The sequence below is a fragment of the Canis aureus genome, chromosome 22, assembly GCF_053574225.1.
Source record: "Canis aureus isolate CA01 chromosome 22, VMU_Caureus_v.1.0, whole genome shotgun sequence".
Lineage (NCBI taxonomy): Eukaryota > Metazoa > Chordata > Mammalia > Carnivora > Canidae > Canis > Canis aureus.
Window position 1 is genome coordinate 1,275,810 of NC_135632.1, and position 24,129 is coordinate 1,299,938.

At 48.1% G+C, this 24,129-nt stretch overlaps 2 long non-coding RNA genes across 4 annotated transcripts; both read right to left on the bottom strand.

Moving 5' to 3' along the window:
• Positions 1-2,002: 2,002 nt before the first annotated feature.
• On the bottom strand, positions 2,003-6,959 carry LOC144293630 (uncharacterized). 3 transcript variants are annotated; one of them, XR_013360815.1, is made up of 3 exons: positions 6,134-6,959; positions 3,165-3,481; positions 2,003-2,134 (listed from the first exon to the last, which is right to left on the bottom strand). It is a non-coding gene; the product is annotated as an uncharacterized LOC144293630 (long non-coding RNA). The 3 variants fall into 3 exon arrangements; XR_013360813.1 differs by having other exon boundaries at positions 2,015-3,058; XR_013360814.1 differs by lacking the exon at positions 2,003-2,134 and having other exon boundaries at positions 3,220-3,481; positions 6,134-6,214; positions 6,471-6,959.
• A 6,345-nt stretch (positions 6,960-13,304) lies between these two features.
• On the bottom strand, positions 13,305-18,097 carry LOC144293631 (uncharacterized). The gene is made up of 4 exons (XR_013360816.1): positions 17,912-18,097; positions 16,049-16,217; positions 14,667-14,824; positions 13,305-13,405 (listed from the first exon to the last, which is right to left on the bottom strand). It is a non-coding gene; the product is annotated as an uncharacterized LOC144293631 (long non-coding RNA).
• Positions 18,098-24,129: the final 6,032 nt, after the last annotated feature.

Consider the following 24,129-nt stretch of genomic DNA (forward strand, 5'->3'; position numbering starts at 1 on the left):
ATTGAGCATTTTTATATTTTGGGGAATGGGGTAATAAGGAAACTGTAATATGAAGCTGAAACCCATTAGCAAATAAGTCCTTCTGTGTCTTCTTTAGGTTTTTGGTCACGTGGGTATTAATTTCTATTTTTTTCCCTACATCGAATGCTTTACACCGTTTGAATAACAGTTTTATTTCAGGTGTCTGATTTTATTTTTACCCACTCATGCCTCTGTTCATTCCCTTTTAATTTTATCTATTTTTACTCACAGGAAGGAAAATGTTGACAAACCCTGAGGCATTCTTCTGGTGACTAGGCTGTAGATGGTCTCTAGCAAGAAGCTACTTGAAAAGAGCTCTTGGTACCTTTCCTTGAAACGACGGCAACAGAAAGATTTGCTTGGTGATATTACATTTCCTCCTTGGTTCTTTGAGTGCCAGAGAAGCCAGCTTGCTGGAGTTGTCGTTAAAGTTCATGAAAGGCGTGTTGCCGCGTGTTAGATGCCCAGTCCGAGGTAAGCATTAAGAAATATACTGGATTTTAACCTTAAAGGCTGTACACTTAAGAAAAAGATATGGGGTACATTACAGACCAGGGTAATAAACAGAATAATTCATGACTCCCTGAGGGGGTTGGGCTTTTTTTTCCAGGGGGCAAGTGAACAGGAACAAAATGCCTCTCAAGCCCTTGAGGGAAGAATGTATTGTGCAGCTAATTCTCATGGGCACAACTACTACTTTATTCAATGGGAAATTGTATTTTTTCATTCGACATCTGTTTTATCACTCTTCTCTCCTTAATCATCTCTTTTTTCAACATTGCAGACCATTTAATCATATTCCAAGCATGGAAAAACAATTGCTGGCGATCAATGATTTGTATCCTCCCTGTCTTGATCAGCAGTGGGGAATTAATAATAAAATAGTTTACGGAGCATGAGGACATTGTTCCAACTTGTTACTGGGCGACGGGATAGTGTAGATGCATCACAATGCAGCTCAAAGTGAGATTTTGGTATTTTGAGACCCTTTTTTTAGTGTAGACAGGGAAAAATTTTAGCAGATTTCTTGAAAATGCTTCAGTCTTATCCTTCAGAGCAACGGGTGCAAATTGGGGCAGAATGATGGTCATACGTATGGTAGTGACTTAATACCTGCCCCGTGCTAGGTGCTCTGCCAAAATGCTGCTCCTCTGTTACATTTATTTATTTATTTATTTATTTATTTATTTATTTATTTATTTATTATTTATTTATTTATTTATTTATTTATTTATTTATTTGGGAATACTTTATTATTCTCAATTTACAGATGAGAAAACTGAGACTTTCAGGCATGAGGTAACTTGCCTAAGGTCATGTAGCTAGTGAATTTTCTGAGTTTTGAGTTCTGGCATTTATGACTGACTCTAAAACTGCTTTCTTTCCTATATTTCTCTTGTATTGCTCTGGAATTCCCAAAAAACAATTTTGCGTGAGGATCTAGGTTTCTGAAATCAGACAGAATGATTAAGCCAACACTGTCAGGACTTCTGTTCGTAAGTCACATGCTTCAGACTTTCAGCTGCTGACACTGGAGGGTGTCTGGATCTGGGTCAGAAGGCAGGATTCTAGGGGCGCTTAGCTGGCTCTGTTGGTTGAGTGTTTGACTCTTGGTTTTGGGTTTGGGTCATGGTCTCAGAGTCCTGGGACTGTGCCTAGCTTGCAGTCTGCTTGTCCTTCTCCCTCTGCAAATCTTCATGGCTCTCACACTCTCACGCTCTCATTCTCTTGCTCTCTCAAATTAATAGATAAAAAAAATCTTAAAAAAAAAGGAAGGCGGGATTCTAACACTTTCTCTACCCCCCATGGATTGGCTGGATGACCTAAACAAATCAACTTTTCTGGAGAGGACCTTTGGTGTTTTTACCTGAAAAATGACAGGAATGATCTTCATCTATCTCCCTTACAAGCAAATGAGGGAACGTTCATGACAATGTTTGAGAAGAACACACACACACACGCACATATATGCATATATAATGGAGGCATTAAATTTACAAGTATTTATTTGTTGAGGTGCAGAAGTGGTGTCCAAGCAGAAATTTCAGAATGATCGTCTATCCTAATTCAAAGCCAACCAACCAACAGCAAACCAGCAGACATCAGCAACTCCCTGCAGAGGAAGGAAGACGATGTTGAGCGGCTGGCTATGACGCCCTGGCTCAGTCTACCCACCATTTTCTACTACTCAGACCAATTACAATCACCCAAATTTAATCTTCCAGTTTCAGTCTTCCCCTGTGGCATCATATGCTATCTCAGGCCGTTTGGGCTCTGGGACTCTTACATACACTTTGGGCTGTTGCTACCTCTAAGTGGGAAAGATGATCAGCACAGTCCCTGCTATCTTTGCTGGTAGAAGATGGAACCTCCTGGAGTCTTCTAGACTTCCCAAATAACAGTGATGTTTAGCCCTTTGTGTGGTGAACGGACTTCTCTCAGAGAAGCTATGCCTCTCCTTTCGCATGGCACATCAGTTCCCCCCTCATCTGTTTCTTCCGGAGTCATCGTCTGCCGTTTCCCACCTCTGACTTTCTGCTCCAGAAACACTGCACCACCTTTGGTTCTGTCTGTGCCTTTGCTGCTTCCCTTGCCTGGAGATCCCCTTTCTTGGCTTGGCCCCTTTCTCCCCCTGGTGTGCTCCAGGTTACTCTTCTGGATTTAATTTCAGTATCACTTGTCCCAGGAAGTTGTTCTTGACTCCCTACTTCGTCCCCTGCTGCTCTCCAAGCAGAAGTTTCCCTCATCTATCTCCACAGTGCATTGAAATGATCTCTTCATATTCTCTGTCTTCCTAAGTCATATATTCCTTCAAAGAGGATAACGTCTTTCTCACCCTATGTCCTTGATGTATAAGAAGTGCTGAAAATGTTGGTCACATGAATTTCTTTATTTAATTTGATATATTGAAATTAGAAAAATCTTTTCTTAAGCAATAGTTTCGGGTGCCTCTACGTCCAGCCAGTCAAAAGATTTCTGTGAAAGCAGTTATTTTCAGTAATTTTTTTTTCCTCTCCAGGGTGCATGCCACCCCCACCTGCCGAAGACAGGATTGTTATAAACCTCTTTCTGATTGGGAAAAGATGAAAGAAGACGATTTTGAAATTATTTAACTGAAAAATCCTATAAGCATAGAAATCTACCTGGATTAAGTCTGAAATGAGGCATATGCCTTGAGACTGAGAACACGGGACCTGGTTATGACTTGAATTTGTATATTAAGGGACAGAGGATGAGGAGCACAGATACTCGAAGACCTCAAGTAGTCTTCCTCCTGCGGGTCCCCGGGCGACGTCGATAGCGCGGGGCCCTTGGTCTGTCTGTGTTAGGACAGCCATGTCGGAGCCGAACCCCTGTGTCTATGGATCTGTCCTATTTCCGTCTGAATACATCAACATCTCTTCCTCTGATACTTGGGTTCGGAAGTTCTCCTTTCGGTTTCCTGGGTTTAAGACCATATCTACATAGAAAAAAACATATTAAAATGATTATTTGGGTATAAGTAAGTCCCTAAGCCTCTTTTCATCAGTTAGAATGAAAGTGCTGGGTTGCAAGATGGGCCGGAATGAGCCAGCTAATCGCCTGGACTCTTCGCCACGCTGTGTGCGGAAAGGACGGCCTAAAGTTTTTGCACTAAGACGTTCATCCCTCCTTCTTCTTGCTCTTTGATTTTTCTTCTTGTTCTGTGCTAAAGCTGCCTGCCTTCCCCCTTCTCCAAAACCGTATTTCACACTTGAATACACTTTCTTCTCTGCTTTTAAAATTTTTGGTAATCAGATGATGATTTTATAGTCCTGATTTATGTTTTAGAAGTTACTTTTCCTAAGTATCCCAAATGAGATCTATTTGGCCCCTGCTGCAGACCAGATGCTGGTCAGGTCTGGCTGAGCTATTGATTTAATCCTGTACATTTTCATAATTGGTAGGAATCAGTTTTCCCTTTTATTCTAACATTACAGATTTGTAACAATATGTGAAACAGGCTTCATTCTTTCATGTATGGTATGGCCTTAATAAACATTTAGTAGTTTCCTGCAAGAGCATCACATACATTAAGATGCAGGCCTTTCATTTTGTTTTCTGTTTTTAGTAAACGAATTGGGTTAATAAGAGAGATTTTTTTTTTTAAGAGAGATTGTTAAAAAAAAAAAAAAAGTGGGGGAGGAGGGCATGGGGAACCAAGAATGTATATTTTCCTTATTGAGTCTTTTCATTCTTGGTATGCATCCGACTTTTTTCCCATCTTTGAAATTCTCTTTAAGATGGCATTCTCTTGGGAAGCTCATCATGAGCTTTATTAGGAATTTCCTAGGTTGAGGCAACCCCAACTTGTGTCTAATTTTAAAACGGATAGTTTCAACCTTCAAGTTTACTTGGACTGGCTAGACTTGGCAATGAGTTTGGAGATGGGCTTTTCTTATGGCAAATTTTCTCCTGGGTGGGTGTTAGAGCCATGAACTTGTAGAGAGAAGACCTAGATTGAATCATTGCTCTACTACTCATTTGGGACATGAACTTGGACAAATACCCGAATGGTGTTGAACTTCAATTTTCTATCTGTAAAATGAAAATCATCATTTTTACCTCTGGCTTATTCTGCAGATTAAAATGAGGCTGAGGCAATTCATATATATGGCAGTCCCACACCCGGTGCTAATTTCATGGGCATTAAAAATATTAATTTCCCCCTATCTCATTTGTTTCCCTCACTGATGCTGTGCCTCTCCTGCATGGGAACAGGTTGGCCCATCGCTTACTGTACATACTGAATGAGAAAGGCATGATGCCACAGAAACATGATCATGTCTAGGAGGTAAAAAATCACACTTTGAAACGTGGGGTGCGTCTCTTCTTCACATTGCGAGACCTTAGAACCCCGGCCTGTGCATTGACCTGAAAGCTTACCCTGAAAAATCAGCTTGTTGTATGAGATTAATACAGATTTTTAGGATTGTAAAGCAGTCTCAAGGTGGTTTAGACAGAAGCCCTCATTTTTAGCTAAGGAAATTCAGGGCCATAGAAGTGAATGAGTTGCCCAAGGTTGGTTATATGAGCATTAGATAGTTTACATAGGAAAGAATTTTTGAAAATAACAGTGGGTGGTAGATAGAGCCTCTGTAAGACCAGGAGCAATTTCCATATTGCACTGGTGGAGGAATCCTCTGGAGACCCAGCTGTTGCTACCTGGGGCCCAGGTGTTAGAGCTGACTGCTCGGGACCCCAGCACTGAGCCTGTCCTATTGCCTTGTCTGGAAGCTGGATGACTTCCTACCAGGCTCCATCCCCTGTCTGTATGAGTTTCACATGGAGAATTCTTTTTTCTTATCTGTATCTTGTCATTTGAAATATATCTCATTGGATCCAGAGTAACTAAAAGCCCCAAGCCTAGGCCATGGGCCTGGGCCTAGCACCAAGGGAGGCCAGGAGAATCAGTTTCTGGCTTCTATCTTGGCAAGTGATCCTCCTACGGTGGGAAATTCCCCAACTGGAAACCATACTGGTCAGTTCAAATGGGCATGAAATGTTCATCACATTAGAAGGTCCAGAACTGGGGCCAGGTGGCCATCTGGTGCTTCCTTTACTATTCTAAAGTGGTTCTTCATCAATATAGGGCCAACCCTGGTTTCAAATGTGACACTCACATTTCGGTAAAAAATATTAAATGTGTCAGGGCTCTGCAGTCCTCCTCTGGGGGCATCACTGAATATCTGTGGAATCTCAGTAGAGAACATATTAATCTCCTCCAATTGTATGTGTCTTTCTAGGATATTAAAATGCAAATAGATTTAGATAAATGATCAATGTTGCATATGAAAATATGCTTGGGCTTTTCTGCAAGCTTGTCTATACAATAGCTTTCTCATTGCCCAATCTTTTGATTTGTGTGGGTCAGAGGTAGGATTTACTTGCACAGGTTGCCCATCTTAAGGTGCCCTGCAGTTTTGGGAAATCAAGGAGAAAGGGAGGAGCCAATGACCTCTGAGCCATCAAATCTGATGTTGATCCAAGGTGGGTTACTAAATGCATAGTTTGCTAGCACATAGAGGACGGAAACTGATCCCTAGGACCTGCGTGAATTTGCGAAGTGGGAACTTTGTGTGTTTAGACTTACCGGGAACGGCCTTGAGGTGCAGGTGAGATACAGGATACGTGCGTTATTTGTATTCTACTTCAGTTTCCATGGTGACTTAAGCTTGAGAGTGAATAAGGATAAAGAGAGAGAAAAGGGAATGTAGAGGAAGAGAGAGGCAAGTAGACACTCTGGAGTATTACTGGCCTCTCCTATTCATTTGGAATATGAGTATAAAAAACATTAGAGCTGTGTTCTGGGTACAGATGGGAATTTCTTCATTCTGTAATCTTTGCATATTTCTTTTGTGCCGGGCATAAGAAACTACACATTTATTGATACCGTTCTGTGTACTGGGAACTATGCTGGTTCTTCATACCATTTTCTATTTAACCATCGCAATCTTCCCAGGTGAAAATCGTTACACCTTTTCATAAGCCAGGTTGTACTTTTTTTCTAGATCACTAAATTATAGCAAATGGATTCTCAGGAAGGTTAATGATTTGCCCAAGTTAAATTGCAGAGCTGTCCTTGCTTTTTATTTCCTCCACCCGCCCCCCGCCCCCCGCATGTCACACTATCTCTCATGAGTCCCACAGAAAGAAGCTTGTTTAAATGGGGACCGGGAGAAGGGGCCACATTGAAGATGGCATTTAATCTGGATCTTGAAAAAAGAGTAAGAGGTCACCAAGGAAAACAAGAGGGGAAAACTACTTGGAGCACAGAGAACATGAGGCATGAAGCCAGGGCCTATGTGTTAGGCTAAAGAGTTAAAGCTCTGCCCTGGGTAATGAGATTAATAAGCAGGCAAAGGATATGATCACATGTTTTAAGCTGCTATTTTGCCTAATAGCCAAATGAAATAATTAGAATCCTATCTGGATCATGAATTAGAAATTCTGGAACTCTGATGCAAAGTGATAGCCTGATATGCCATTGGCTGGGATGAGCTCTGCTACCTTGGCCAGTGGAGGAAGGCCACGTTGTCCTGCTGCTGTTCGTCAGCCTCCCTCTGGTGCTTTTCAACACCTTCCCTGTGTGCAAGATAGAAGCCAAGGAACAGAACAGACTTAGTTCACTTGTGAACTAGTGATTATTAGTTAATACATTTTGTGAACATGGGCATAATAAAAAAAAACTCCAAATACTTCATTTTCCCCGAGTTTGACATATTAACATCCCTAAAAATAACATGGGATCGTTAAGGGGGAAAATATGAACTCAGCCCGCTCCTGGCTCTTGGCCAGTACAACACTCGCATGAAGTGCGGGGAGACTGGCTTGCACCAGCGGGACTCTCTTGTCCAAGTCGGCCTGGCACTGACATTAGGCTCCTCTCATCACTCTTGGGAGCGAAGTCCGCATCCACATCCACCTCACGGTCTGGGTTAGAAGAAGGTGGATTTACTTTTAAAAGGTGTCAGCTTTTCACTGGCTTCTCAGGGCTTTGTGGCAATATTGCAAGATTCCCGGGCTAGCCGTAGACTCACAATACCTTGATTCCTCCTCTGTGGTTTGTAACTTCTTTTTCTCCCTTCAAAAAGTAGAAGAGACGGATACTTGGAAATAAAAATAAAAAGACTCATCAGAATACTTGGAATTGCCTTGACCATTCTGACCCCTGCTATGGTGCGTTTTTTTCACGTGGCTATCTTGGACGTCATCTCTGAGAAGGCACAATGACCAAGTCCCCAGCTCCTAGACCAGCCTCCCCCACAGGGGCCCCTCTCCCCTGGCTGGGCCCCTCTGCGTGCAGGCAGCAGCTGGTGCACGGCTGCATTTTCCCCTCCTGGGTCATGCTGTAGTAGAAAAAGGCAGGAACCTTCTTGTTCCACTGCGATGGCTCTTGGTTTCTCATCAGGAGACTTGAAATTCAGACTTCTGAGAACGACAGGCTTCTGTAGAGACTTGCAGCAAAGTGTCTTCCTCAAGAGATAGTACGACCATACTAGTCTGGGTGAAGTATTTCAGTTGGGCCACTTGCCAGAAAATTCCATGCCCAGTGGCAAGTGGTGAGAAGTCTTGGCTGGGAGTTAGGGAACTTTGGTCTAGGTCTAGCTTTGCCGTTCATTAACTCTGTGAAGCGGGTTGTTCTCACTTCTGGCCCTTATTTTTTTCCTTTATATTGACAATACTTAATGTATGTCTGAATCTTTATGTGAAAATGATTTGGAAACACTACAATAGTACCCCCTTATCCATGGTTTTGCTTTCCAGGGCTTCAGGTACTTATGGTCAACCGCGGTCCAGAAGCAGATGATCCTTCTTCTGATATAATATCAGAAGCTTAAATAAATAAATAAATAAATAAATAAATAAATAAATAAATACATACATACATACATACATACATACATACATACATACATACCATCAGAAGCTCCGTAGTCCTACACCACTGGCCTCACTTTAATTCATCATATCGGCATTCTGTCGTCTCACACCAGCATTAGAAGAAGGAGGATGAATGTAGCACAATAAGATATTTCGGGAAAAGGAGAGAGAGACACACACACTTTTTAGTACAGTATATTGTTATAATTGTTCTATTTTATCATTAGTTTTTGCTATTCATCTCTTACTGTGCCTAATTTATAAATTTTAAATGTAAATTATAAATTTTATAAATTTATAATCTAATATAATTCATTAATTTTATAAATCTAAAATTTATAAAATTTATAAATTTAAATTTTATCATTTAAGTACGTATGTATAGGAAAAAACAACACACATAGGGCTCAGTACTGATGTGCAACTTCAGGCATCCGCTGAAGTCTTGGAACATATCCCCTGTGGATTATGGGGGGGCTACTGTATTTATCTAATCCCTGTGAAGATACGTCTTATTATGTTCATTTAATAGATGAAGAAACAAACTCTTCAGTCTTACCCAAGTTTATGAGAACCGTTGAGAGGCCAGATTAAAAAAAACGGAAATTTTCAGTTTTTCCGTTATTCCATTCATTTACTCAAAATTATGTATTGAGTGCCTACTGTGTACATGAGGCTCTGAGGACAATACCATGGTGTGTCAGGAGTAACTCCACTTCTCAGGAGCTTATCATTAGGAATCACATCAGATTGCCCTATAAAATGAGGAGGCACATTAAATTAGGGTTTCACAAATTAGCCGGCTCAAAAAAGTCCTGTGGGGTGTGTGCAAACACATACAGATTCCAGGGTTCTGCCCTCGTCCTACTGAGTCAGACTCTCCAGGGGAAGGCGTCCCATAGTCTGTATATGTGACATGAGTCGCCCAATGACAGTAATGAACAGACCAGCTTGAGAAGCCCTGGACTAAATAAGACCCAAGTTCTCTTCGTTCAGTGCAATGTTCCTCGTCCCCGTTTTCACGGAATCATCAAGGGGATCTTTGCAAATGGGATTGCTGGGACCCCATCTGTAGAGACTAGGATGTGTGTAAACCGGTCATGCTAGTGTGCATCCAGAGTTGAGGGCCGTTGTTTGTAGCCCTTCATCCAGGGTCTCAGGCCTATTTGGGGAGAGCTGTTCCCTCTAGATGAAGGGGCGCACTCAACCCCACATTACCAGGCTGTGAACGTTGGAAGATACTTGGAAGTGTTGTGGCATCTAAGGTATACCTGATTCTTATTCTTTATTAGGATAACTTTCTAACGCAGTGGGAACCAGCCTCTGAATGCTTCTTTTCGGTGTCTTTTGGCCTGTAATAATCACTGCTTGGTTTTATTTGATCAAGCTATTTAATCATTTAGCATCTGTCTAACCTAGCGTCACAGTAGTTGATCCTGAGAACCCTCAGCCTACTTCTGAATAGGTCTCACTGCAGCGGGGATATGGCTATTCGGGAAAATGGTGTTGTGCCTTTCCTCCTTTCAAATCCAGAAGGAGTCTGCGAGAGAGTGGGGAATTTAATATTTCACTTTAGTGTGTTTTGAAGGTAATTTGTAAACCCAATTCCATCAATAAAATGGCCTGCTCCAGTGACTGCTGCTTCCACCTGTTGATATCTGATCTGCAAGCGACTCCCTGAGGTCACGGGGACCAACCTGCACCTGGCTCAGTGGCCAGGTGCTCCTGGAAGTGGCCTTTCTTGCGGGTAACACATTTGCTCTGGAATGTTAATCGCTTTTCACAGGGCTCAACATTTGGATCGCCTGGCCCCAGTCAGGTACCTGGAAGTCACACTACAGCCCCCTCAGGTTGGAACAGGAAGCAGGTCGGGAGCTTTGAGATGCTCTTGGGCTGTGGTTGACATGCGGCCGTCTGACTGAGCACTGTTCCTCCAAGTCCCCCAAGGTTCTGAGGTCCCTCCTTCCCAGTTCTCTGGGAAATGAAGAAAACTGCCCATCTCCCTCTTTTCTTCCTGTTCATGTGTTCATGGGTAGGTCAAGCTGGATCCGAAGTGACTTGTCCCCTTTTTTCTCTCCATTGACATTAAGGGCCATTAGGTTGTAAACCAATAATGACCGTGGTAACCATTGGTCCCAAAAGATTTAAAAAACCTTTAGCCTGGCGGGGAACTGAAGTAGCCACACCGACAAGCTCCCCGGTAGACTTAGGTCACGCGAATGCTTATGGGTTGGTAAGCGAGGAGGTTAGGGGGCTGCAAACCTCGAAGCTCGTCAAGGTTAAGCAGCACCGGACTCCAGCTAGTGCGCCGGGCCCAACCCCACGCAGGTGGAATGACATCGCCCGGCTGGAGTTTCATTTGTGGGCCTGTGAGTGAAGGGTGCGAGGCAGATGCGGTGATTAGGATTTCATTTCTGGTTGAAGCCACCGCAGCGATCACGGACCAGCAGGGGAAGCTCAGGCTTGCTGGCGGGGTTAAGTAGGGTGTGGCTCCGAATTTAATACAAAGATTTGAAACAAAAGAAACCACCACCACCGCCGCCGGGGCAGAAACTCACTCAAGGCCCGTAAGGAAGCCTCGTTCACGTTGGTTCGGCTGGTACGTGCCTTCCCACCTTGCTTAAGGTCACCGGTTCCCTCCCGTCCATTCTTTTGTTCATACATTTATTGAGTTTTAGATGCTGGGAGTCAGCAGCGAACAGAGAAGCAAAACCCCTGCTGTTGAGGGGGCAGGTAACCAACTGCTAAGAAAGCAGCGGGTGTGTGGGGCTGCGACAAGCAAGGAGGACCGGGGTAGGGAAGGAGGAAGTGATGGAGGGCGCCACCGGACAGAGGTCGGGGAGGTCCCCCTGGACGGGTGACATGTAAGCAGGGGCTTGAAGGACGGAAGGAAATGTGCATCCTTGGATACGTGGGGAAGAGCTTCCCAGGCAGAGGACACGGCGAGGTTCGGGGCGTCAGGGAGGGAGCACCCGCCGAGGAAGAGCGCGAGAGCCCGAGTGGGGGGCCCGGAGGGGGCCCGGAGGGAAAGCAGTGGAGGGTGCGCCTGGGTGGGGGGGGTGCCTGGGGGAGGCTTGGACAGGCGGGGGGGGCATAATCTTTGTGATGTCTTAAAATGTTCCTTCCGGCTGTTGTGTGGGGTCAGCGTGGAAGGTTAGGGATGCAGCAGAGAGGACGCTGCGGCAGTAACGTTCGCGACACGTGGCGCTGGCTGGGATGCCATGGTCGGGTCGAGGTGCCCGAGCGCCTGGATTCCGGGCACACTTTGGGGGTGCAGCCGACGGGGCTCGCTGACGGGTGCGTGAGAAGGAAGGAGCCAGGCACGTCTCCAGGCGGGTAGCGTGAGCATCTGGCCAGATGTAAATGCCATTTACGGAGATGCGAACGACGAAGAGCAGCTGTGCGTGTGCGTGTGTGTGTGTGTGTGTGTGTTGTCTGGTCTTAGACACGGGAAGTGTGGATCCTCAGCGTCCTTCCAGGTGAAGATGTTGAACAGGAAGTTGGGAAAAGGAGCCTGGAATTCAAGGGAGAGCTTGAGGCTCGAGGTGTCGATTTGGGGACGGGCGGTGTAAAGAGGGACGTTCTCAAGTTAGGGGACCAGAAGGGGTCCCATGGGGGCAGGCGTGGAGGAGCCTGAGGCTGCTGCAGGGGTGGCCTGCACTTCGCTGGCGTCTGCAGGTTGCGGGGCGACGGGAGGGGGGCCCTCAGGAGAGGCGCCCAGCGTGGTCTGAGGGCCAGGGCAGGTGTGCAGAGGCCGGGAACAGGTCAGGGGCAGGACGTGGCCATGTGTCACCCGAGTAAGGGAAACCGGGTAGAGCCCCGCCGCCCTGGGGGCGTGCAAGTCAGCGCGGAGGCCACTTGCGAGCGTGGGGACAGCGGCGGGTGGGCCCCCAGAGCGCCTCCCAGGGTTCCAGCGAGCCGGCCCGCCGGGCCACAGGCCCTTCCCGGGAGCTGTGGGTGGAGCAGAGGACAGTGCTGAGCCGGGGGGCTGCGGCCGTCACCACGCCTGCCCTCCCAGTGCCCGCGGCCCGCCCCGCCTGTCCTGGGATCCACGGTCCCCGCCGCACCCAGCTGCTGCCCGGCCAGCCCCAGCCCCCCGGGCGCCTGCCGTCAAGGGGGCGCGGGTCCTGCTGAGGGGCCACATGCACTTAATTGAGCCTTCTGGGGCTTTGGCCACGATTAGGTTGTAATTCTTGTTTACGGGACAGTGTTTGCCCCCTTTTGCTCTGTGCCGCTGAGGCCTGAAGCTTCCCCTTTACCAAAAACGTGGCGTGTGCAGGACTCCCTAGCCGCTCCCTTTGTCACTTCCGCTTGGTATTTTGACACTTGAGACTTTCCGACTGTGCCCTCGCAGTTGCCCACGCGCCATCACCGTTTCCCGCGGCGCCTCCCCGGGGCTGTCGGTCGGGAACACGTGCTTTTGCCCCGTCTTCTTATCCTCTTCCGTACGCCAGGTGAGCACAAGCGGAAAGTCTTATCCAACTGACCTGAGGATATTTGCACATTATTATTATTATTAGCAACTCATTCTATTTATTGAGCACCCACGAGCACGAGTTATCCTGCCACATACATCCCCCCGCCACTGCCTTTTGTAAGAGCCTTCCTCCAAATTCCTGTGCTGTTAAGGCAGAGGAGTGGGTGAGTTGACTTTGCAAGGAGGCCAAGTCTGGAAACATCTCTGTTCTCTCTTCCTTCCCTTCTTCCCCCTTCCCTTCCCACTCAGACCGTGAGTCTTTGGAGCAGGGCGCATGGGTCAGGCTTCACTGTGCACCACTCACCCCAGAGTCCTCCTCTCCCCTACCTCCCATCAGGTCTCCCTCTCGTCTGTACCTCGGGGTACTGGGTGGTAGGTGGGGACCCAGTGAGAAAATACATCTACCTGATGTACTTGCAACCGGGTGGATTGGTTGCGGCAAATGCAGGCCTGGGCGGAGCCCCCATCGGGAAGTTGAGGAGACTCCAGAGGGGGAAGCTAAGTCTAAGAGGAAAGGCCCGTTAGTGGGAAGGGAACAGACTGGAACGCAGCAGCCACCCTGGAGACAGTTTCCCAAACCCTGGTGGAGCGTTTGCAATGCCCCATGGATGGTTCCAGGGGGTGTTGGGTGGTTGAGCAAAAGGCATCAGATGAATCCCCCCCCAGGAGAATCTCCAAGCTCGTTGTGGCTAACTCCATGTGCTCTCCTAGAGTGATCTTTTAAAGGAGAGTGTCCCGAGAGGGAGAAGGGCTCACAGGGGTGGAGTCTGGGCAGTGGGCCGATGGCCTGGGGGAAGGACACCTTGAGGCCCCCGCAGGACCCCGCCGCCCGCAATGAGACCGGATAGACAGCTGCAGTAGCAGGTGCACGGGGGAGAGCCGTGAGGGTGAGGCTTCCGTTGAGTTTCCGGCTCTGACGTCGCAGAAGGCCACAGAGGGGTGCTGGGGCGGGAGCCCGCATGCCCAGTACCGGGGTGCGCATACATCTCAGCTCTGCGGCTGCCTCCATGGACGCCCACCCTACGTGGGAGGGAAACAGATTCCCTGGGCTTGGGACGGGCACTGATGCAGGGCGTGGGCTCTGGGAATCAGCGCAGTGGGGCTTGGGTTCCCGTCCCTGCCCCAGAGGGGGCAGCCACCAAGGAGACAGCGTTAGAGCGCTCCCGAAGCCTACAGCATGTTAGAGCCCTCCTGAAGCCTACAGCGCATTAGAGCCCTCCTGAAGCCTATAGGGCGTTAGAGGCCCCCCCAAAGCCTACAGCACATTAGAGCCCTCCCAATGTCTACAGCACCTTAGAGCCCTCCCGAAGCCTACAGCGCGATAGAGCCCTCCCTGAAGCCTACAGCACATTAGAGCCCTCCCTGAAACCTACAGCACGTTAGAACCCCCCCAAAGCCTACAGCACGTTAGAGCCCTCCTGAAGCCTGGACCTCCATCTCTGTGCGCAGGTGCCATGGCTGAAGCTGAGCTGCTGGGGCAGCAGCCCCACCTGGTTCTTGACCGATGCCTGGGCTGCCACCTCCTGCAGGGCCACCTGGTCTGCGCTGCCCAGGCTTGCCTGCACCGCCGCCCCCCCCCCCCCCACCGCCGCCCCAGCGCCTGGTCCCCGCGGTGCAGGCCTTTCTGGAGCCCATCCCCTCCCAGGGTCCAGAGGGCAACGTGGCTTGCGGCGACCCCTGCCTTGCCCCGGACCCTGTGGGCCGCCGGGAGGTGCCCCAGGCGCCCCAGAGCTCCCAGGGCCGCATTTCCCTGCGTCGGGCCTACCTGGGCAGAGGAGAAAGGGAGCCAGCGGGAACCTGCTTACTGTCCTGCGACCTGGCGCCCCAGCCGTCAGGGTTGGGCCGGGCTGCTTCCCCAGGTTCAAGTATCAGGAGGGAGGCGTCGCAGGCCAGGTGGGAGGGAGACAAGCAGAGAAACCCTGGCTGTGGTTTTTTCAAAAAAAAAAAAAAAAAAAAGAAAAGAAAGAAAGCAAAGTTCCTGCCTTTCTTTCCTGCGTGAGAAAAACTATTTAAACTGGCACAAAATATATTTAAGAAGCATATTCTTAGAGTTCCTTAGAAAAATACCCTGTGTTTTCTGGCAGCAGCAAAATGTATCCTTAATAGAATTCATATGGGGCCTTCAGTGATCGCACTGTTTGGAGAGGAGCCAGATAGTAAGTAATTTAAACATCACAGGAAATTAAATTTTAGAATTCAATTTTGCATAAAGTTTTCTGTAATGAAAATGTCACACATAAATTATGAAGTCTGATTATATTCTTTTTTGACTTTTTAATAAAATAATAGAGGTACTTGACAGTCAAGAACAAATGCATATTTTATGTGAATAGTATTGCGTTCAACCAACGTCCTCTGGAAATAATGGAACAGATGTTAACACTGCTCTATCAGCTATCAGGTGCTCTGTTAAACAGCTCCAAACACAAGTATTTATTAAAAAATGCTAACGGGGTTGTCTTTTAGGGTTATCTAATTGTAGGCTTAAAATGTAGATGGTTAATGTAATTAATTATACATGTAGAATTATATAGTCAGGCTGTAATTTATTATATGTATGCATATATAAATTATATAATATTCTGTTGTAAATTAATTTAATATGGGCACAGGGAATGACTTCTTGAAAATATTAAATAGTTCATAATGTGGTTATAAATCAAAACTAATCTGAATTTCCACTTAATTTTGAATTTTGAGAAGGAGGATGCTTTAACTCACTGTAGGGGACTTTGGGGGTGCTGATTGTGTTTTAGATTAAATCCACAGCCTGTAATTATTTTTAATAATATTCAACTAAAAAAAATGCCCCAAATAAAAAGCCTGAGCACTCTTAATTTGTTTAAGGCCAAGCAGCATTTTTCTTCAAAGGGTAAAAATATAATGAACGTTTATTTTGAAAATTGACCTCCTCCATCATAACCCCAAGGCCCCAAGCGGGTCCTTCTCCGGGGGCTTACGGTGAGCTCTTGCTGAATGCGGCAGGGATGACCCTGCTCTCGCGGAGGGGAGAGAAGTTCTGCCTACGGACGTCCGCCTAAGTATTTCCTTCTTTGAATCCTGTTACGACTTTCCCTATAAGCTCTGTGTTGCGGGGAGGGGTCTGCACACATTTTAAATTCTAAAAGCCCAACGAGGCTTTCTTACTTAATCAGAGTGGCACAAAAATGTGGGCCAGGCCGTTTGTCCAGGAGCTCGTGTCTTCTTTTGGAAAGTAGGCCATGTCAGTTCACAGTGGAAGGAAGATGAAGACGGTGCCTTCTATGACTTCCAAGGCGGGTTCTTCAGACATGGGCACCTTTTTGTTTTTATCTGCCTTTTTAAGAGAACAATGGCTAAGGTGACCAACTTGTCCCCGTTTGCCTGGGACTCTCCTAGTTTTAGCACAGAAAGTTTCATGTCCTGGGAACCCTCCCGGTCCTGTGTACACTGAGATAGTTGGTCACTCTGTCCATGACCCACAAAAGCTTACAAACCAAGACTTTAAACAGATTGAGGTACAAAGGCATGTGTTGCCTCCACAAAGGTGGCACGAAGAGACACGGGCCTGTGTTCACTGAGGCTGGGCTCCTGCCTCCTGGTTGTCCCCGCGTGCCAGGGAGCTGCCCCACCTTCACGGGTCCAGCCCTCAGATGCTGCACTCGGGCCCACGCGCACCAGGCTCCAGTCAAACACGGAAGGGAGCCCCTGCCTGTTTCGTCTGGGACGAGGTGTAAACAGGTGGGAATGTCCCTGGAGCAAAGTCACCGGGATTTGGGGGGTGGCCTGTTGTGGCGCCTCGTGCCAGTGCAGGGACTACTGCCGTGAAGCGGGGTGCTGCCATGGGAGAAACCTGAAAGGCACGGCATTGGCTCAGTCGTCAAGGGCGGGTCTGGGAAAGTAGCCCCGGGAGCTGGCAGGGTGACGACCCCTTAGGGGGTGGCCCGATGTTTAGGTAACCGGCTGCTCCGATAGGGGGGCAGGGGGAGGACCTCGCTGATGACCTTGCAGGGCCCCGGGACCCAGTGGGGACGCGGGCCTGAGCACTGCTGGGCAGGGAATGTTGAGACAGAGATGAACGAAGGAGAGAGGTAGTTTATGAGGCGGAAAGAAAGGTGGAGGGAGAATTTAACACGCAGGGCCTCGAAATCTGTAGGTTGGTTGTTTCTAGAACCCCGGCAATGAGAGATGGTGTTTCCAAAGGACTTGGAGGGGGAAAATGCCTCTTGGTGGGCTGATACGCCTCAGGGCGAGCACCGGTCAGTCCCTACCTCCCAGGGGGTCGCAGGCCTGATGGCAGGCGCGGCCCGGTCGGGGTCGAGGGAGGGAGGCCTGCAGGGGAGGTCTGAGAACCACCTGCCGCGAAGTCCTCTGAGGGTGACTCGGGTCAAATGAAGTGACAGGCAAAGAGGGTCTCCAGAGAACTAGGGAAGTAAAGCCAACCGGGAAAGGGGGTCTGGATATTCAGAACGTGGAGCACCCCGGGGGCGGGGGCGGGCAGTCAGGGCGCCGGAAGGGAGACGAGAAAGCCCAGAAGTGCCCCCCGGGGCCGAGCCCTTAGGGCCCACTTCAGATGTGGCCCAAGAATAAGGGAAAGAAGGAATCTTCTGGAGGAGGAATTTCAGAGCCCTGGAGGCAACGGAAGCCGCAGCTCTCCTGCAGGGGCCGAGTCCGCGTCTCCCCGTGCGGGGCCCCCGGGGGGGGGGTGGTCCCCAGGCTGGACTCCAGAACCGCCGCAGCCCAGGGCTGCCGGGCGCCCCCATGCATCTCCTTGCAGACGGCAGCATTTGCACCCACTGGGAGCAGCCCCGTGCACGTGCGCGGACGCCCAGGGGACCCGGGGGCCGTCTCTGTCTCGATCAAGACTTCAGGCCCCGAGAAGTCACATCCAATGGAATCTGACGGACAGACAACCGGACATCACCCAGAAAGATGAACTGTGAGTTGGACGCAGCGGCCGGGCGAGGTGCTGGCTCGTGTCCCTGGTGGAGGAGTTAACTGTCCCGTGGGGAGAAGCAAACAAAGACCTACTTGGCGACGAGCAGGGCGGGTTGGGGCCGGTGCGGGAAATGCCGAGCTGCTGCCCCAATGCCCGTTCCCGCTCCCCAGGGTCTGTGGGGGGGACGCGCCGGGCACAGGCCCCCTCCGGCAGGTGGCCGCCTCCTGCTTGGCACCCAGGTTCTCATTTATTCGCTCTCCCTTCAGACGGTGTTTCCTGACTTGCCTCGACATTCTAGAACCTGTCCCGCTCGGAACCTGCATCACTGCTTTCTCTGCCAGCAGACGCCACTTTGTTCTCCTCGTGGCGCTGCTGCCCGGCGTTTCGGGACCCAGACTTGGTTCCCATACATGCAACATCGAGCAGGCTTCTCCCCAGATCTGCGTGTCCTGCAAACACACTCTTGCTTTTGCATCCTTGCCCGTTTTGGAATTGAGTAGGCGAGCTCCATAGGAGTGTGAGAGGTTTCATTACCTCCAGAGCACTGTCTATTTTAAGCCTCCCCCATATTCATCAAGTGGGAAACTTGGTCTCAGTGAGCCTTGCAGCGAACGTGATGGGCCGGAATCACAAGTTTTCGGTTTTGAACCGCTTCCCCATAGCGTTACCCCTAAGGATTTCAGAAATTTCATTTCTTGGCCTAGAAAGAAGATGACTCATTCAACCAGAATCTTTCCTTGGGTAAAAAAGAGTCACAGGAGACACTGTTGCTGAGGCGGTGGCCAAAAGGAAGACCCGCATCCAAGTAATTGCTTCCTGACCTCAAAGCTGGAGCTCTAATGCTACGGCGTCTCCGGTGGTCGTGAATACCAGCGGCATTGCTCAGACGACGGCCTTCCCTCAGGATGTGCGTGCCTGGCCTCGAAACCGCTTCCGTAGACGCACATGTCACACTGCCTCTATGGATCATGGCGGATGGGTCTAGTGGTTTTCCCTCCTTTGACCTGCTAAGTCCTGTGAGCTTCCCTCTTCACTCTTTGCTCCGCTGCCAGGAGAGGCCAGGTTCTGTGTCCTCACGGGACGGCTCTGGGAGGAGAGGCAACTAGAGCAGGCCCAGTGGTAGAGACTGGCCTGAAGACTTCAGGTCAACACTGTAGTGTTTCTCACGTGATTTGGGGTGTCAGGGGTTTCCTCACTGAGGTTTTGGAGCGTACCTGCAGTGACGTCACCTGCGGCGCTGGCCCAGGTGATGGGCATCATGACTCCCTGTGGAAAGGGCCTTTGGGCGTAGATAGCTTAGATACTCCACACATGGGCTACATCATTCCACATTAACCATGGGAATGTGAGAAGAAGTCGTTACTTTCATCTGAGTTTTGAATATCTAAGCTTCTTTAGTAGTTTTGAGTGGAAGTTATTATATCATAAAACATTAATAAAGTGACCTCCCATAAAACGAGCCTGCGCTCAGTATCGGTGTCTATCTCTGCTCATGGCATCGGCGTCCTTGCCTACGGGCTCCTGCTGGGTCTCTGAGGTGGCAAACATCGGACAACAAAATAAAATGCAAACCCAAGGGAAATCGATCACAGGAGGGAAATGGGAAATTATGCCAAAGGTGCACGATTTCATGAAGTCGATGAAAGTGATGTTGGAGAACTATTTCAATCACACGTAAAATCATTGACAGATGAAGATTTGCCAGGGTTGACAGTGGAGAAGTGGAGAGGGATGGCCTCGCTGAGTACCCTCCAAAGAGAATCACTGAAATATCAATTTCTTTTTTTCTGTTGAAAACATTTAGGAAACTCTTAGGTCTGTTTGTGAAAATGACATTTCCTAGGGTCTTCTGGGCATGCAGAGAGTGAATCCCACTGTTATTCTGCTGTCAGCTTGATTTAAAAATTCACATGAAGTCCAAACAAACCAATAAACACTTGATCCATTCTTTGTTCCTGCTAAGAATTAACAACTCATTGCAATTACGACCTACGCTTTGTTAAGTATAAGACTTATTCTCATAGTTTTAGTTTCACAGTGTAATCAGGTTAGAGTTATAATAGAAGCTTCTGTCCCTTTATTCCCTTTCACTATTTTTTATAGTCCCCAAATGAATGAGACCATAATAAAGGGGAAAGGAGAAAAAAACGAGTGGGAAAAATCAGAAAGGGAGACAGAACATGAGAGACTCCTGACTCTGGGAAATGAACAAGGGGTTGTAGAAAGGGAGGTGGGCGGGGGGTGAGGGTGACTGGGTGACGGGCACTGAGGGGGGCACTTGATGGGATGAGCACTGGGTGTTATGCTATATGTTGGCGAATTGAACACCAATTTAAAAAAAAAAGAAGCTTCTGTCCCCCTCTGTGTTAAGGGGACTTAAAACCTTCAATTAAAAAAAAAAAAAAAAGAAGCTTCTGTCCCCCTCTGTGCTAAGGGGACTTAAAACCTTTTCAGGTACCGCTTAACTTCAGAGAAGGAGGCCTTCCATACTTGTAGTGATGGCACAGAAATGATGCGATTTCATTTTCATTACAAACAATTCAAATAAAGAACAGGGGCAATGCAATACCAAATATATTTAAATAAAATGTTATATAAATATCAATTATCTGCGTTCAAAAATGTGCTCTTCTTAAAGAATTTAATTATAGGGGTGCCTGGGTGGTGCAGCATCTGACTCTTGGTTTTGACTCAGGTTATGATCTCGGGGTCTTGAGATCGAGCCCCGACTCCGGCTCTGTGCTCAGCGAGGAGTCTGCTTAAGACTCTCCCTCTCCCTCTGCACCTCTCTCATTCTCAAATAAATAAATAAATCTTAAAAAAAAAAAGAATTATATTTACCAGATTGTTTCCCCTTTGATTGATCCCTTTTCAGGGCTCACCCTCAGGTTTGTCGTCAGCTGACAAGCAGTGTCAGTGACAAGCAGTGTCAGTGTTTAAAGAAGCGGCTGTTCACTTACTTACGCACCTGGGGCTGCTTGTTTGAGTTTACCTGCTCTGATTCTTTCCTATTTCTCAGGAACTGATCCCTGGTGCTCTGGTCCTGAATGTTAGAGAAAACTCCCTTTGTTGGTTTTCCAAAAGGTGAGGCAGTAGGAGATGCAAGGTATGAGCCAAAACTCTCCTACTGGGTTTGTGACAATTACTTAATTGGGTGAGGACTTTACTTTCATACTTTCTAAAATGGAGTTAACACCGTCCTTTCTTGTCCCTTTCATGGTTGTTGTGACTTTAATGGGACAATGTCTATGTTTGGGAAAACACTCCGTACAATGTAAATGGAACTGACGTTGAGGGAAGGTCGATTAGTGTATTTGCAGACCTTATCTCATGTGCTCAAGGGCAGGGTTTGGACATGACGATGATGATGAGGATGACGATGACGTGACCGTCCCAATAGTCTTTGATTAGCATGAAGCAAACTCCCTTCTCTAGTTCTTTGACCCTCACCGTGGAAACCTCCAATCCCATTATGTCTTCCCGAGTGGTTCTTAATAGACTCACTCAGGCTATCTCTGGGTGAGCAACTCAGTGTAACCCCGTGACCTTGGAGCACAGACGGCCCAAGGGAAGACCACCCAGTAACCGAGACTCTAGATTGCAGGGCCGGTTCTCTGTGCTCCCGCTCTCTAGCCACCTCCCAACATCCAGCGCGTTGAAAGGATCCGTGTTCCACCTTTGCCGTACCTGTTGAATCCATTTCTACCACTTCTCTCCTCTGTGCTTGGTCCATCCGAGGTGGTTGTCAGGGACACCCCCTGTGGGTGTTGGCTGCAGGCCTTCTCCGAGGCTGAGGGCCCCTGCCCGTGGGCCGGGGGCTGCTGCCCCTGCCTCCGACAGGCAGCTGGTGAAGTGGGAGGGCGGGAGTGAGGGTGCTCTCCGGGCCTGGCTCTCGGTCCTCTCTCTGATTGGCTTCCTCTTCCTTACTCCTACACCCAAGTACCACAAGGGTGACTCGGTGGTGTGGGTTGCGGGGGCTTTAGCTTCCCCATAACTTCTATCAGAACCCACTGGACCCACCCCCAAGGGGTGCACTCCAAGTTTACCACGTGACTATATAGCGTTATGCCCCTATCAGCCCTTCCAATGAGCTTGCCATTCTGAGCTCCCTGTGACGGAGGGTTCCAGAGCCGTGGAGCACGCCTGCAGGTGCAGTTGCCCGCGTCATCGGTGCCTGCTTTGACCCACCCTACTTGCTGCATCCAGCTTTGCTACTTGTTTTCTCTCCCCACTGCTTAAATCTCAGCCTGGGAAGGGGGTCTTGGGTCTTCCTGGTGGCCTTACAGTGAAAGCTGACAGGGTTGAGGATCCAGGAGAAGAGTCTACTCACAAAGAACTCCCGGGGTCCTTAACACGGTGCGCTGTGACACTGCCCACAAAGATTTTATATTGATTAATTGTTTTTCACTTTTTATCATGTAAACTTTCAAACCATCTATGAAAGTAGAAAGGAAAACACAGTGAACCCCCGTGTACCCACCACTTGGCTTCAACTGTTATCAACCCATGGCCGATCTTGTTTCTTCTATACCTTACCCACTCCCGGGACCTGCTCCGTTATTTTGAAGTAAACCCCAGACACAATAGCATTTCCCCTATAAATATTTCATTTTGTATCTCTAAAAGACGAAGGCTCCACTTCTTAAACAAAACTACGATACTGTCAACCACACGGGGAGCTTTGGGATAATTCCAAATGCCTGGACCCCGGACCAATTAAATCAGAACGTCTGGGGGAGGGACCCAGGCTTTGGTCGTTTCACGAAGCTCCCAGGTGATTTAATGTGGTTATCCTGGGTTTCTAGGCAGAAACTGAAGAGTCAAGGCCGAGGCTCTTCCACAGGATGGTCGTAGATAGGGAACAAGCGCAGCAGATGCGTCTGTTAACGTGAGGTCGTGTCTGCCGTTTCTCTGACCCTTCTCATCCTTAGCAAACCCTCCCATTTCAGTCCTCCGCGCTCTGCAGGTAACTCCCAGCACCAACGTCTTCTGCCCCTGACTCCCTTCTGAATTCCGGTCTCAGACATCTCCCTTGCTGTAGGCCATTTCCATGAGCGTGCCCTACCATTGCCCAAACCTTAGTATGCTTTATATGGCCTTTCCCCTCTGTCTCCCAAACCAGCCCCCTCCCTGGATGGTTCCGTTTCTGCCATCAGGATGGTTCTCTTTTTACTTTTCCCTTGTCACTCATAGACCAGCCAAAGCCTAAATCTGTTCATTTTGCACATCCATCCCATTCTTTATGTTCACATATTCACCCCCTTCCTTCAGTCCTCTGTCCTTCCAGGCCGTACTACTGCAATCACTTCCTAATTAGCTCCTTCTCTTTTTCTCTTTTATTTCCGACCTACTCCATATTCTGAAGTCGTAAGTATCTTCTCCAAACGCAGTTGTGGGTAGACCCTAAATGAATCTCTATCACTTATGAGGCATTTAAAATTCCCATATTTCGTCATCTCTTACAAGATCTTCCACTTTAACCACATTGCTCACTATTCTTAAATCTGGCACATACATTTCCACCTCCTCACCTCTGTCTATACCATTCCCTCTTCCCTTCCTGCTCTATCCTTTTCTATTCTATCCTTTTTTAAAAATTTTTGTTTATTTATGATAGTCACAGAGAGAGAGAGAGAGAGGCAGAGACACAGGCAGAGGGAGAAGCAGGCTCCATGCACCGGGAGCCCGACGTAGGATTCGATCCCGGGTCTCCAGGATTGCGCCCTGGGCCAAAGGCAGGAGCTAAACCACTGCGCCACCCAGGGATCCCTCTATTCTATCCTAATAGAGGTTTTCCTTCTTTCAGAAATGCCCTCATAGCCCACAATAACATCTCTGTCTCTTGATTTCCTCTAGCACTTATCATAGCTTTTATTGTTCATTATCATCTCATATATATGAATATATACACACATATGTATGTATTTATCCAATTTCTGCCCTGCAAGAGCAGAAATCTTGTTTTATGTTGCTATGTTTCCATCACATCAGCCCACATCATGTTTTGTATATAGTAGATGATAAAACAGCAGATCAATACATATTGGTTGGATTTTGAATTTACCCTCTAGAGTATAGCACCGGGTCTTCAGAGACTCATCGTTGGCAGGGGAAGGGTCTTTTAGGCGAATATATAAGAATATATCACAGGGCACTTCAGCAGTAGCTTGATTTTCTTTTTGTTTTCTCAATTGATGGTGATCATCCCGAATTTGATAATTGTTTGTAATCTACTGTAGACCCCCACAGGGCGGAGTCGAAGACTGGTCTCCTATAAATTAAATGCAAAATGCTTCCTTCTCTCAAATGC